Source organism: Chiloscyllium plagiosum, unplaced genomic scaffold (assembly GCF_037043375.1).
Source record: "Chiloscyllium plagiosum isolate Xiang-an unplaced genomic scaffold, Cpla_swu_hap1 HiC_scaffold_6, whole genome shotgun sequence".
NCBI classification, from domain to species: Eukaryota; Metazoa; Chordata; class Chondrichthyes; order Orectolobiformes; family Hemiscylliidae; genus Chiloscyllium; species Chiloscyllium plagiosum.
In genome coordinates this window covers 85,537,768-85,552,984 of record NW_028270144.1, presented here as the reverse complement: position 1 = coordinate 85,552,984, position 15,217 = coordinate 85,537,768, and the positions used below count along the sequence as shown (strand labels likewise).

The 15,217-nt window shown below is 40.4% G+C and overlaps 1 protein-coding gene across 1 annotated transcript in view; it reads left to right on the top strand.

The window, feature by feature from the left end:
- Nucleotides 1-15,217, top strand: part of micu2 (mitochondrial calcium uptake 2) — a 458,574-nt gene that overhangs the window by 419,982 nt on the left and 23,375 nt on the right. The gene's annotated exons all lie outside the window — the stretch shown is intronic.

The window sequence follows — 15,217 nt, the reverse complement described above, 5'->3', positions numbered from 1 at the left end:
CACTGTTGTTTGTGATATACATAAATGATTTGGAGGAAGGTCTAAGTGGTCTGATGAGCAAGTTTGCAGATGACACTAAGATTGGTGGAGTAGCAGATAGTGAAGGGGACTGCTATAGAATACAGCAGAATATAGATAGATTGGAGAGCTGGGCAGAGAAATGACAGGTGGAATTCAATCCGGGCAAATGCGAGGTGATGCATTTTGGAAGATCCAATTCAAGAGCGAACTTTACAGTAAATGGAAAAGTCCTGGGGAAAATTGATGTACAGAGACATCTGGGTGTTCAAGTCCATTGTTCCCTGAATGTGGCATCAACGCAGGTCAAGAGAGTGGTCAAGAAGGCATACCGCATGCTTTCCTTCATTGGACAGGATATTGAGTACAAGAGTTGGCAGGTCATGTTACAGTTGTATAAGACTTTGGTTCGGCCACATTGAGAATACTACAATTCTGGTTGCCACATTATTAAAAGGATGTGGATGCTTTGGAGAGGGTGCAGAGGAGGTTCCCCAGGATGTTGCCTGGTATGGAGGGCTCTAGCTATGAAGAGAGGTTGAGTAGATTAGGATTATTTTCATTAGAAAGACAGAGGTTGAGGTGGGGGGGCCTGATTGAGGTCTACAAAATCATGAGAGGTATAGACAGGGTGGATAGCAAGAAGCTTTTTCCCCAGAGTAGGGGACTCAATTACATGGGGACATGAGTTCAAAGTGAGAGGGGAAGAGTTTAAGGGAGATATGCGTGGAAAGCTCTTTACACACAGCGTTGTGGGTGCCTGGAAAGTGTTGCCAGCGGATGTGGTAGAGACAGGCACAGTAGTGTCATTTAAGATGTATCTAGACAGATATATGAATGGGCGGCAAGCAAAGGGATACAGAGCCTTAGAAAATAGGCGACAGGTTTCAATTGAGGATCTGGATCAGCGCAGGCTTGGAGGGCCGATGGCCTGCTCCTGTGCTGTAATTTTCTTTGTTCCAGACAAACCTAGGACCTGATGAGATCTATTCCGGAATGCTGAGGGTGGCAAGGGAAGAAATTTCTGGGGCCTGTATAAAATCTTTATATCCTGCCTTAGTCATGAGAGATCCCAGAGGACTCGGAAAAAGCCAATGCTGTTCATTTGTTTAATAAGAACAACAGGAGAAATTACTGGCTGGTAAGCCTTATGTCAGTGTTAGGGAAATTATTGGAGAAGAGGGACAGAATTTACTCACATTTTAAAAAATATCAACTTATTTGCAACAGGCAGCATGGCTTTGTGCGGGGAAGGTTGTGTTTCACAAATTTGATTATGTTTTTTGAGTAAGTAACAAAGACGATTTTCAGGACAGGACGGTGGATGTTGTCCACATGGACTTCAGCAAGACCTTTGACAAGGTCCCTCATGACAACCTAATACAGAAGGTGAAGTCAGATAGGATCTGCAGTGAGCTGGTAACTTAGATACAGAACTGGCTTTAGTCATAGAAGACGTGAAAGGGTGTTTTTCTGACTGAAGGCCTGTGATCAGTGGTGGGACCCCTATTGTTTGGAATATATATATAAATAAATGATTTGGAGGAGAAACTAAGTGATCTGATTAGTAAGTGTGCGGATGACGCAAAGATTGAGGGAGCTGCGAATAGTGAGGAGGATTGCCAGAGGAGACAGCAGGATATAAATAGGCAGGAGACTTGGGTGGAGAAATGGCAGATGGAATTTAAACAGGATGAATGTGAGGTGGAAGTACTAAATCAGGAGGGAAGTATACAATAAATAACAGAACGCTTAGAAGTATTTACATACAGAGGGATCTAGGTGTATGGGTCCACAGTTACCTAAAAGTGGCAACAGAAAGGGGGAAAGTGGTCAAGGAGGTATATGGTATGTTTCCATTTATCGGTCAGGGCATAGATCATAAAAATTGGCAAGTCATGTTGCAGTTGTATAGAACTTTATTCGTCAACATTTGAAATATTGTGTTCAGTTCTGGTCGCCAGCCTCCCAGAAGGATATGAAGGCTTTGGAATTAGTACAGAAAAGGTTTACCAGATGTTGCCTGGTTTGGAGGGAATTAGCTATGAGGAGAGATTGGACAAACTTTGATTTCTTTTCACTTGAACATCAGATGCTGAGGGTGACATGGATAGAATGGATAGTCTGAGTCTTTTTTCTCTGGTAGAATTGTCACAGGGGACACAGGGTTAAAGGAAAAGGGAGAAAGCTTAAAGGAGATTTAAGATGTGCATTTTTTACACATAGTGGAGTAAGTGCCTTGAATGCATTGCCCGAGGTCGTGGGAGAAGCACATAGCAACGTTTAGGAGGCATAATGACAGATAAATGAATAGGCAAGGAATTGAGGTATACGAGCATGTAGAGGCTAAAGGTTTTTAATTTAGAAAGTGTCATATAAAGGACCTGTTTCTGTGCTGCACTGTTCTTTATTGTTTGTCAGTTGTACAGTATGTAGCTTTCCAGAAGGCATTTGATAAAGTGCCACATCAAAGGTTATTGCAGAAAGTAGAAGATTTGGTGTAGGAGATAGCAAACTGACATCGATAGGAGATTAGCTAGCAAGCAGGGAGTTGGCATGAATAGGTCTTTCTTTCAGGTTAGCAGAATATAATGAGTGATGTGCCATAAGGACCAGTGCTGGGACCTCAACAGTTTAAAAATTATATAAATGACCTACAATGGCTTGACAGGGTTGGAAGTATGGTTACCAAATTTGCTGATGACAGAAAGATAAGTTGTGAAGAAGACTTGAGGTTTTGAAAATATACAGCTAAGTTAAGTGAGTGAGCAAAGATGTGGCAAATAGAGTACATGTGGGAAATATGAAATTGTCCATTTTGACAGGAAGAATAAAGAAAAGCATACAGTCAGTTCTGCTATAACACTGTAGTTCTGTTCTCATGCAATCCTGTGTTATAAAAAAGTCAAGTAATAGCAGCACCATTTAAATTAATGGAGCTGGAATCGCATTATTACCAATGTATGCTTTAAAAGTTTGCATTTTAGAAACTGTCACCAAATCATCAATCGTGTTATAGCGAATTTGTGTTAATGAAATGCATGTTACAGCAGAATGACCTGTATTGTCTAAAGATGAGATTGCAAAGCTTTGAGATGCATAGAGATTTGGATGTCCTAATCCATGCAACACAAAAGGTTAGTAACAAGGTACAGCAAGTAATTAGGAAATGGAATGTTAACTTTTATTGCACGCAGGATTGAATATAAAAATAGAAGCAGTATGTTTCATTTATGCGGGGTACTGTTGAGAATACATTTTGAGTACTATATACAGAATTGGTCACCTTATTTTAAGGAAGGATGTAAATGTGTAAATGAAAGTAATTTATAGAAGATTTGCTAGATGAATACCTAGAATTGGTGGGTTGTCTTATGAGGAAAGGTGAACAGGTTAGGCTTGTATCTGCTGGAGTTTAAAAGTGTAAGAGGCAACTTAATTGAAACAAAAAGCTTCTGGGGGATCTTGTCAGGATAGATGTGGAAAAGACATTTCCTCTTATAGGAGAATCTAGAACTAGGAATCCCTGTTTAAGAATCAAGATATCTATTTAAAGAGATTAGACAACAAAAATTCTCTGGATCTTGAGACTTTGGTACTCTCTTCTTGAAAATGTAGTGGAAGTGGAACCTTTGAATATTTTTATGCCAGAGATAGATAGATAGATTCGTGTTAAGCAAGGAGGTGAAAGGTTATCAGGATTAGACAGGAGCACATCTGAAGTTCCAATCAGATTAGTTCATTTAGATTAGATTCCCTACAGTGTGGAATTGTGATCTTATTGAATGGCAGAGCAACCTACATACCTGAATGACCAACTCCTCCTCTTCGTTATATCTACTTAATTTGCACTTTTCCTTTAAGAAGGAAATGGTAATCTGTTCTGCTGAGTAAAAAGAGTTTGACCAATGGAAGATTTTTGTTATCTCTGAAATACTGGTGACAGAAAAATGGACTGTACTTACCACAGTTACTGTTCCCTCTGTCATAGAACAGTGGAGTCAGATTTTTCACATATGCGTACTTCCCAAGCGGAGCTGAAAATAAATGATTATTATAATAGTTGTTAAATATTTGGATATTTCAAATGATGGTTTTCACCAATGCGTGAGGCAGATTAGGAACGCAACAAAAAGGAAGGATAACTTAGGACATCTTATGACTTCCAATATCTCTAATGATAAGAATGTTAGCATTAAGGCACTTTACCTGAATCCTCGTAGCATTCGTAACAAAGTAGATGAACTAACGGCACAGATCATCGTGAATGATTATGATGTGGTAGGCATCACCGAGACATGGTTGCAGGGGGTTCAGGACTGGCAGTTAAACATCCAAGGATTTACAACTTATCGAAAAGACAGGGAGGTGGGCAGAGGGGGCGGGGTGGCCTTGTTAGTTAAGAAAAAAATTAAATCTATGGCACTGGATGACATAGGGTCAGATGATGTGGAGTCTGTGTGGGTGGAATTGAGGAACCACAAGGGCAAAAAAAAACATAATGGGAGTTATGTACAGACCTCCTAACAGTGGTCAGGACCAGAGGTGCAACATGCACCGGGAAGTAGAAAAGGCATGTCAGAAAGGCAAGGTCACGGTGATCATGGGGGACTTCAATATGCAGGTGGACTGGGTAAATAATGTTGCCAGTGGATCCAAAGAAAGGGAATTATTGGAATGCTTACAGGATGGCTTTTTGGAACAGCTTGTCATGTAGCCCACAAGGGAGCAGGCTATTTTGGACCTAGTGCTATGTAATGAACCAGACTTTATAAAAGATCTTAAAGTAAGGAAACACTTAGGAAGCAGCGATCATAATATGGTAGAGTTCAGTCTGCAGTTTGAAAGAGAGAAGGCAAAATCAGATGTAATGGTGTTACAGTTAAACAAAGGTAATTATGAGGGCATGAGAGAGGAACTGACGAAAATTGAATGGAAGCAGAGCCTAGCAGGGAAGACAGTAGAGCAAAAATGGCAAGAGTTTGTGGGTGTAATTGAGGACACAGTACAGAGGTTCATCCCCAAGAAAAGAAAGATTATCCGGGGAGGGATTAGACAGCCATGGCTGACAAAGGAAGTCAGGAAATGTATCAAAGAAAGAGAGAAATCCTATAAAGTGGCCAAGAGCACTGGGAAATCAAAAGATTGGGAAGGCAACAAAAACAAACAGAGGATAACAAAGAGAGAAATAAGGAAAGAGCGGATCAAATATGAAGGTAGGCGAGCCAGTAATTTTAGAAATGATAGTAAAAATTTCTTTCAATACATAAGAAACAAATGACAGGCAAAAGTAGACATTGGGCCACTTCAAACTGATGCTGAAAGGCTAATGATGGGAGATAAGGAAATAGCTGGAGAACTTAATAAGTACTTTGCGTCAGTCTTCACAGTGGAAGACATGAGTAATATCCAAACAATTAAAGGAAGTCAGGGGGCTGAGTTGAGTATGGTTGCCATTACAAAAGAGATAGTGCTAGAAAAGCTAAAAGGTCTTAAAATTGACAAATCTCCTGGCCCTGATGGGCTACATCCTAGAGTTCTGAGGGAGGTGGCTGAGGAAATAGCAGAGGCGTTGGTTGAGATCTTTCAAAAGTCACTGGAGTCAGGGAAAGTCCCGGATGATTGGAAGACCGTTGTTGTAACCCCATTGTTCAAGAAAGGATCAAGACAAAAGATGGAAAATTATAGGCCAATTAGCCTAACCTCGGTTGTTGGTAAAATTCTAGAATCTATTGTTAAGGATGAGGTTTCTAAATTCTTGGAAGAGCAGGGTCGGATTAGAACAAGTCAACATGGATTTAGTAAGGGGAGGTCGTGCCTGACAAACCTGTTAGAATTCTTTGAAGAGGTGACAAGTAGGTTAGACCAGGGAAACCCAGTGGGTGTGGTCTATCTAGACTTCCAAAGGCCTTTGATAAGGTGCCACACGGGAGGCTGCTGAGCAAGTTGAGGGCCCATGGTGTCCGAGGTGAGCTACTGGCATGGATTGAGGATTGGCTGTCTGATGGGAGACTAAGACCCATGGGCACAGCCTTAAAATTAGAGGGTGTCAATTCAGAACAGAAATGCGAAGACATTTCTTCAGCCAAAGAGTGGTGGGCCTGTGGAATTCATTGCCGCGGAGTGCAGTGGAGGCAGGGACGCTAAATGTCTTCAAGGCAGAGATTGATAAATTCTTGATGTCACAAGGAATTAAGGGCTACGGGAAGAATGTGGGTAAGTGGTGTTGAAATGCCCATCAGCCATGATTAAATGGCGGAGTGGACTCGATGGGCCGAATTTCCTTACTTCCACTCCTATGTCTTATGGTCTAAAGCAAACTTAAACAATAGCGAGTATCTTTTTGTTCCAACATCACTGATATTAATTATATGGTGTCCCACAAAGATAAAATTAATACCTCAGGCATTACTTGTTAGTTGTTGAGAGTGTAGTACTGGAAACGCACAGCATCCAAGGAGCAGGAGAATCTACACTCTGCGCATAAGCTCGTCATCAGGGATTTATCAGGCACTGAGGAATGAGATGTGCCTGTGGTAGCGAGTCTGTTTCAGGACGTGGCTGAAGAGCTACAGGGCAGAGGAGGTGACCTGGGGGGTGCATTGAGAGAGAGACTCACTGAGATCCTTGTAGAGAGAGGAGGAGAATTTCTTCAAGGTAAGCATCCTTGGAAGAGGCTTCACAGTCAGGTTGAAATCAACTGAGAGAAAGTGAGAACTGCAGATGCTGGAGATCAGAGATCAGGAATGCTGATGAAGGGCTTATGCCCGAAACATCAATTCTCCCACTCCTCAGGTGCTGCCTGGCCTGCTGTGCTTTTCCAGCACCACACTCTTGACTGATCTCCAGCATCTGCAGTCCTCACTTCCTTCCATTACTTGTCAATTATACAATCTGATGTCATCAAAAAGCGTACTTCTTTTCTCATCATTTTCTTCCTTTTTGTTTCTTTTGAAGGTTTTGACTCATCATTGTCAATGTACCATTTTAAGATAAGATACCTCATCTTACACGTTTTAAAGTACAATAATTTCACACTTTTAAACTTACATTTAAGAAAAGTGAGAGATGGAATCCAGGAGATTATGATCTGTTAAGAAATTTGACAGGACTCTATAATTCAGGACTGGATGGCTGACCTTGAAAATTTTCAACTGATCAGAGAACCCCATTGATTTTTTTTGAAATAATAATAAGTGAACAGATGAATGCCCATGTGTCCTATTCAGCAATTTCCAGAAGATACTTGATCTATTCCTAAGATGTTGCTAATCTCAACAAGAAAATTACAAGGCCTCCCTGATTTACGAAAGTCCAATTTACAAATGCTCATACTTACAAGCACAGTCTCATAGAGGGGTGCATTAATATTAATTTTAAATATCCAATGCAGAATGTTTCCTCGTACTTACAAATGGCTATTTTATATTCAAGAGTCTCATAGAGGGTATATTAATATTAATTTTAAATATCCAGTACAAAATGTTTCATTGTAATTGCAAACAGCTATTTTATATTCAAGAGTGTGGTGCTGGAAAAGCACAGTAGGCCAGGCAGAACCTGAGGAGCAGAAGAATCGACGTTTCGGGCATAACCCCTTCATCAGCATTCCTGATGCTGCCTGACCTGCTGTGCTTTTCCAGCACCACACTCTCATCTCTGATCTCCAGCATCTGCCATCCTCACTTTCTCCCAGTTAATTTCAACCCAACTGTGAAGCGTCTTCCAAGGATGCCTACTTTGAAGAAATTCTCCTCTCCTTTCTACAAGGATCTCAGTGAGTCTCTCTCTCTCTCTCTCTTTCTCACTGCACCCCCCAGGTCATCTCCTCTGCCCTGAAGCTCTTCAGCCACATCCCGAAGCAGACTCAGTACCACAGTCACATCTCCTTCCTCAGTGCCTGCCTACAGAACCAACTGATCCTACCCATTCCTGATGAAAGGCTTATGCCCAAAACATCAATTCTCCTGCTCCTCGGATGCTGCCTGACTTGCTGTGCTTTTCAGTACCAGACTCTCGACTCTGATCTCCAGCATCTGGAGTCCTCACTTTCTCCTGGCCACTTTGTATTGTCCTGTATTGTGTTCCAACTTGCGTACAAATCAACCTCTGGTCAAATTCGAGAACAGAACCCATTTGCAAACCAGGGACTACATGCATATAATGACCTCAGTACCTTTGAGATAGGAAGTGGGGAGAATTTCAGTAATAAGTCCTGCTTCTTATTTCCAGCCCTGGTGGGAACTGCACATGTGAAAACCTTGAGAGGGCAAGGTTGGACTTGCCTTCTGTCAATAATTGATTACTGTATTAGCATATGCAGCCAATGAAATGCGAGTTATATTTTATTATTAAAACACTGCTTACAAAGTTAATTGTATTAAAGACATGGAGCTATTTGTTGAGTTAAATAGGAAATGTAAGTTGTACATCAACATGTGCAGGTAATGCTTTAATGCAAAATTTCTCTTTTTAACTATGTAAGGGATGTCTAATGAGAAATGTGATTCGTAGGTACATTAAGCAGAAAGTGATGGGCCTAATGATTTAACTTCCATGGGGATGAATGAGACTAAAATCATGACATTTCACCATAAAACATTTTTCCCCTTTCTGTACCATATTCTGAATAACAGTTGAATTGAAACCATCATTTCCCATTAATATTGATATATATAAAGGAGGACTGCATGGAGCAGCAGTTACACACAAATGATATCTATTTTACTACATTTTATTGATGAGCCATGAAGAATTCTTTTGATTTCTGAAGTCTGGGCAATAATTTGAAAGGAGAGGGGAGAAAAAAGCTTGCGTTTATACAATGCCAAGTGCAACCTCGGAACATTCCAAAGTTCTCTGCAACCAATTAAATACTTTTGAAGTGCAGTCACTGTTGCAATTCAGCCATAAGCAGAAGCCACAAGATCCAAGAAAGAGAATTGTGATAAGTGTAACTCATGACTGGCTGGGGCAAGATCTTTTGTTAGTGTGCATTTGTAATTATACAGTGAAGCAACAATCAGAGATAAATGAATGTAGTGCCTTTGTTCAAACATGAAATGGAAGCACAGAAGGATGTTATTTAGTATATCCTGTCAGTACTAACCAATAAGGAGGTATCCTACCTAATCTAATTTTCTTCATACATAGTCCGTAGAATATGCCACTTTGCCTATTTTTCAAATGCCATGAAATACTTCTGCCATCCTGTTGGGCAATGAGATCTGGACCCTCACCAAAGCAGGTGTTATTGACACTTGGGAAATTTGGGTTTGGATTGCAGTTTCATGCTTTTTACTACATATAAAAAATCATATTGTCTTTTACAGTATCAATTTGCAATAAATGGACTTCCACAAGTAACATACAGTTTTGTGCAAGGGTGTTCTGCTCTCACAGTAAATATGTTTCTTAGTTAGAGAACATGTTTTGGATTGTGTTGTCAATAATAATTTTTTTGGAGGTAACATAATAGAAACTGATATATCTTTGAGTAAAAGTACAAGTTAAACTTATATAAGCTACATATTAATTCAATGTCAAAATCAGCAACAGTTTACAAAATGACCAGAAGTTTCACACCTAAATAGAATGAGACCAGGTTTAAAAAAACAGTTGGTGATTAAGAACAAGGGATGACACTTCATCTTTAATCATTTTCTACTGACTGTTTACTCAGATAATATTATGCAGAATGAGACAACAATCTTGCCAGTGCTGATAAATTACCTTAGAAATATGTGGAGAAAGTGAGGACTGCAGATGCTGGAGATTAGTCAAGAGTGTGGTGCTGGAACAGCACAACAGGTCAGGCAGCATCCGAGGAGCAGGAGAATCAACATTTCGGGCAAAAGCCTTTCTTCAATCCTGATGAAGGGCTTTTGCCCGAAACATAGATTCTCCTGCTCCTCAGATGCTGCCTGACCTGCTGTGCTTTTCCAGCACCACACTCTTGACTTAGAAATATGACACATAACACCAACCTCTCCCTGCCCATCCCAGGTAACTATGTCTGATGTGCCACTGCAACTGCTTTAAACTCTTTATATCCAGTTATTCTGCATCAGTTTTAATCCATCCAAACCCTGCTGAGTATTTTGATGATTCGTTCCAAAGCTCTTATAAATACAAATCCTTCAGTACTGCTTTGCAGAATGTGCTTACAAAGTATGTTCTCAAATACCTAGTAATGTATTAGTTCTAGATAAAGCCTTCTTGTAATGTGACAGTGTTATAATTCTAATCCTAGGTTTATTCACTCAATTCAATTTTATTGTATTAAAAAATTCAAACAGCAGGTCAGCTACTGTTTTATTTTCACTGAGCCATGGCAAATTAAATTTTCTGTTTTCATTGCTTTTATCGCTGTAAGAGGGATCAAAAAATGATTATATTTTTAATACTTTTTGTCAGGATTTTCATGTGATTTAATATAGACGCAACAATCTAGTCTTTTAGCTTTGCATTTGCTAAAAAATGGTGACCATTGTTGTTCATAGTGAAACCCTAAATTCTCACCAAGGGCTCAACGTTAGCTTCACCTGGCTTTTACAACTTGGCAGTTCACTGGGCAAGTTTACTCAGTTATCAACTTAGCTGCTGAGTACAGTACTGCATGGCTGCATCTTAAGGGACAAGGGAAGATTGGCAGAAACACATGGCATTTTTTAAAATCACTATTCCTTTCTGCCAGTTATGACAGCTGTGGTGCTGACCGTGCTATCGATGGCACAGAGAAACCTTTGCAGTAGTTGTGTCAGTACAATGGGCAAAATACAGACATTAGTTTTTTTTTAATTGCCTCCTGTTAATGGATACACTTCACTAATTCAAAAATTGTTCCTCGTTCTTTTATTGATTTTATTTTGTAACCGGAGCTCTTAAACAGAGAAAATCACAATCTTGTGAAACAATTTGTTGCAGGTTTCAAGCACCTTCATGGCTCAGAATATATTGAGCGATATGATTGAGTTTTTTTTTGGTAAAAGTTTTAGCAGATCTAATAACATCATCTGTATCTTATTTTCTGGATCAAAATACCTTAGAACATTTTCCAACGTTAAAGATTTTCCAACGTTAAAGGTAATTGCAAGTTGTAGTTATAGACATTAAACAGGATCACAACAAATACAGTTTTAAACGAGCTATTGCTGGCATTTATTAATTGTGAGAATGTAAAATTCCTTCGTGTCCCATTGAAAGGCTTCTACTACCCTCTACTGGTGGATACCAATGGTACATATTTGCTTGAAATATATTTTTGTTTTTGTACATTATCATTATGGTGGGTTTTTTTCAGTATTTAGTGAACCATTGTATATTGCTTGGAATAATAATAATTGAGGATGGTGTCCAATTTAGTTTACACAATGATTTCAAGGCTCAGTGGAAATTCAAAATAATTGATACTTCATTTGATCTGAGAGAATATGCTAATGTGTGTATCTGAACCAGAGTACAGTTGGCAAGCCTTATGACAAACCCAAGTTCCTTTGGACATTTTTGGGTAAAAGACACTACAGAGGAACCCCAATTATCAGATTATCCAGCAAGATTGTAAGGTCCTGACGCTTTGCCAAACTATGCTATCTGGCATTCAATTATCTGGAATTCAATTAACTGAACAAAATACTCCCTGCCCGTGTCCTTCGGATAAACGAGGTTCCTCTGTATACAGTTGCATATATGGCTTGATTTTGAAAATCTTTAACATCATGGATCGATGTTGGGTCCATTACTTTTCATCATTTATATAAATGATTTGGATATGAACATAGGTGGTATAGATAGTAAGTTTGCAGATGATACCAAAATTGGAAGTGTAGTGAACAGCGAAGAAGATTACCTCAGATTATAACCTTGATCAGATGGGCCAGTGGGCTGAGGAATGGCAGATGGAATTTAATTTAGATAAATGCAAGATACTGTATTTTGGGAAAGCAAATCTTAGCAGGACCACTACACTTAATGGTAAGGTCCTAGGAGTATTGCTGAACAAAGAGACCTTGGAGTGCAGGTTCACAGCTCCTTGAAAGTAGAGTCGCAGATAAATAGGATAGTGAAGAAGGCATTTGTTGTGCTTTCCTTTATTGGTCAGAGCATTGAGTACAGGAGTTGGGAGGTCATGTTGCGGCTGTACAGGACGTTGATCAGGCCACTTTTGGGATATTGTGTGCAATTCTGGTCTCCTTCTTAACGGAAGGCTGTTCTGAAGCTTGAAAAGGTTCAGAAAAAATTTACAAGGATGTTACAGGAGGATTTGAGCTATTAGGAGAGACTGAATAGGCTAGGGCTGTTTTCCCTGGAGCGCCAAAAGATGAAGGGTGACCTTATAGAGGTTTATAAAATCATGAGGGGCATGGATAGGATAAATAGGCAAAGTCTTTTTCCTGAGGTGGGGGAGTCAAGAACTAAAGGGCATAGGTTTAGGGTGAGAGGGGAAAGATGTAAAAGGGACCTAAGGGGCAACTTTTTCATGCAGAGTGTGGTGCGTGTATGGAATGAGCTGCCAGAGTAAGTGGTGGAGGGTGGTACAATTGCAACATTTAAAAGGCATCTGGATGGGTATATGAATAGGAAGCACTTGAAGGGATATGGACCGGGTGCTGGCAGGTGGGACTAGATTGGGTTGGGATAACTGGTCGGCATGGACAAGTTGAACTGAAGGGTCTGTTTCCGTGCTGTACATCTCTATGACTCTATCAGCTCATATGGTTTTGCATAATATAAATATGTTTTAAAGATACAATTGATTTCTTGATTTTGGAGCCTCCTTCGTGGCCTCCCCAGGTATTCACTCAGAATCAAGGATCACTGACCTCTACTTCAGCTAAGATGTCTGATGAGTCTGTTGCACAATTTGTTGGCTGCGCATTCTTTTTGCTACCTAAACTTGATCTCTCTATCCTCCTGTTGAAACCTTCAATGGAGGTGTTTTGTACCAGGACACCTTAATAATGTCAGCTGCTTGAGCAAGACTTGCAATCTGAAGGGCTGGGTGGTCATTCTATCCAGTGACCTTCCAAGTTGACAGCTGTGCTAAATTTTAGTACAACCACCTGCTTCCAAGAATCCACTGGGGATCTGTGTAAGATCTCTCAATCCTCAACCCATGAATGTATCAAGGCAGCTTGTACCAGAACACATTTCTTCATCTTATTTCCCCATGACGAGATCAGTGCTGCACCCTGGGCTTTGTCACCATGCCTGGCTTCAGCTAGGAACGGCATTATAAGACTATACGCACATCATGTTGAGCGCACCATATCATAATGTGGTTGACTTCATCAAGAGAAAAGGCTTTCACTCCATGAATGTACAAGTGATCAGTGATTATCAGTACCACATCTTAAGTGATTATGCCAAATACCTTGGCAGTTGCCATGATGTTGTGGTTCTGTTCGCCGAGCTGGGAATTTCTGGTGCAGACGTTTCGTCCCCTGTCTAGGTGACATCCTCAGTGCTTGGGAGCTCTCTGTGAAGCGCTTCTGTGATCTTTCCTCCGGCATTTGTAGTGGTTTGAATCTGCCGCTTCCGGTTGTCAGTTCCAGCTATCCGCTACAGTGGTCGGTATATAGGGTCCAGGTCAATGTGCTTATTGATTGAATCTGTGGATGAGTTCCAAGCCTCTAGGAATTCCCTGGCTGCTCTCTGTTTGGCTTGGCCTATGATAGTAGTGTTGTCCCAGTCGAACTCATGTTGCTTGTCCTCTGCATGTATGGATACTAAGGATAGCTGGTCGTGTCGTTTCATGGCTAGTTGGTGTTCATGGATGCGGATCGTTATTACTATCGTAGGCCAAGCCAAACAGAGAGCAGCCAGGGATTTCCTAGAGGCTTGGCACTCATCCACAGATTCAATCAATAAGTATATTGGACCCTATATACCGACCACTGCAGCGGATAGCTGGAACTGACAACCGGAAGTGGCAGATTCAAACCACTACAAATGCCGGAGGAAAGATCACAGGAGGCTCCCAAGCACTGAGGATGTCACCTAGACAGGGGACAAAACGTCTGCACCATAAATTCCCAGCTCGGCAAACAGAACCACAACAACAAGCACCCGAACTACAAATCTTCGCACAAACTTTGAAGTTGCCATGATATCCTTGAGAATTCACAGGTTCCTGCTTTATTTCAAGACATGGGTGCCCTACAAGGATGGCTGCTGGGAGACCAGGGTTATCATCTGCAACCATGGTTGATAGCTCTGTTATGCAACCCTCTGACTCAGGCTGAACATAGATACATTGATATGCATTTTTCACAGGGCCATTGTAGAGCAGACAATAGACCTCCTGAAGTTCAGGTTCCAATGCTTGGGTTGATCTGAGGGACCTTGCAGTACACTGCAGTCACAGTATGCTAAATAATCCTTGTATGCTGTGCGCTACACAACTGGAGCTTTCAGAGAGGAAATGTGTTGGATGCTGGAGAAATGAAAGCGTGACAGCAGTCTTCTGAGGAGGAAAGTGCATAAAAATTGCATAAAATAACTCACTGGAGCTCACAGAGAGAAACTGTCCATGAACCCCCCCCCCCCCCCGCCCAACAAAATTGAGACTTGATTGACATTTGGTAAAAATTCAAAACCCTCTATGTTGTGGCTTTAAGTTTAATGGAGCAGTGATGATTGTTGAGGGTATTGATGAATTCTTCTAATTCTACTTCTGTGCGAGATCAAATATATGGGACCGATATGCAAACCTATTACTAACAAACTCTCCAAAAATATCCAGATGATTCTTTTCAGCTCACGTAGTGACGTCACCAAAATACTTTGCATATATTTCCCATTTTATAAAACAAATATTTAAATTGTTTTGTTATTATTTATTTTCTTTGATGTTTATTTAATTCTGTAACCATTCTCTTTTTTTGTAAAGCTGTCGATTGCCGTTTTGTTTCATTTATTAAAGTAAATGCACCAAATATTCTGAGGAGTGGTTATCATAGTTAATTGTCACTGCTCCAAATTTTTTTTTTAGAAGCTTGCATTTCAGGCAGGAGATTCTGATTGTGGATTCTGAAGAAATGGGGAGTATATCTTAAATGCAACTGTGTCCTGATTGTACAGAATAGTTGGTGGAAGGCAAAATAGGCCACCCCCTTTTCACAGAATAGTTGATATATTCTATAATTGTGATGTTCAGCAGCATAGGTAGCTACTTTAACAGTCCTGTGAGAGGGTCAAG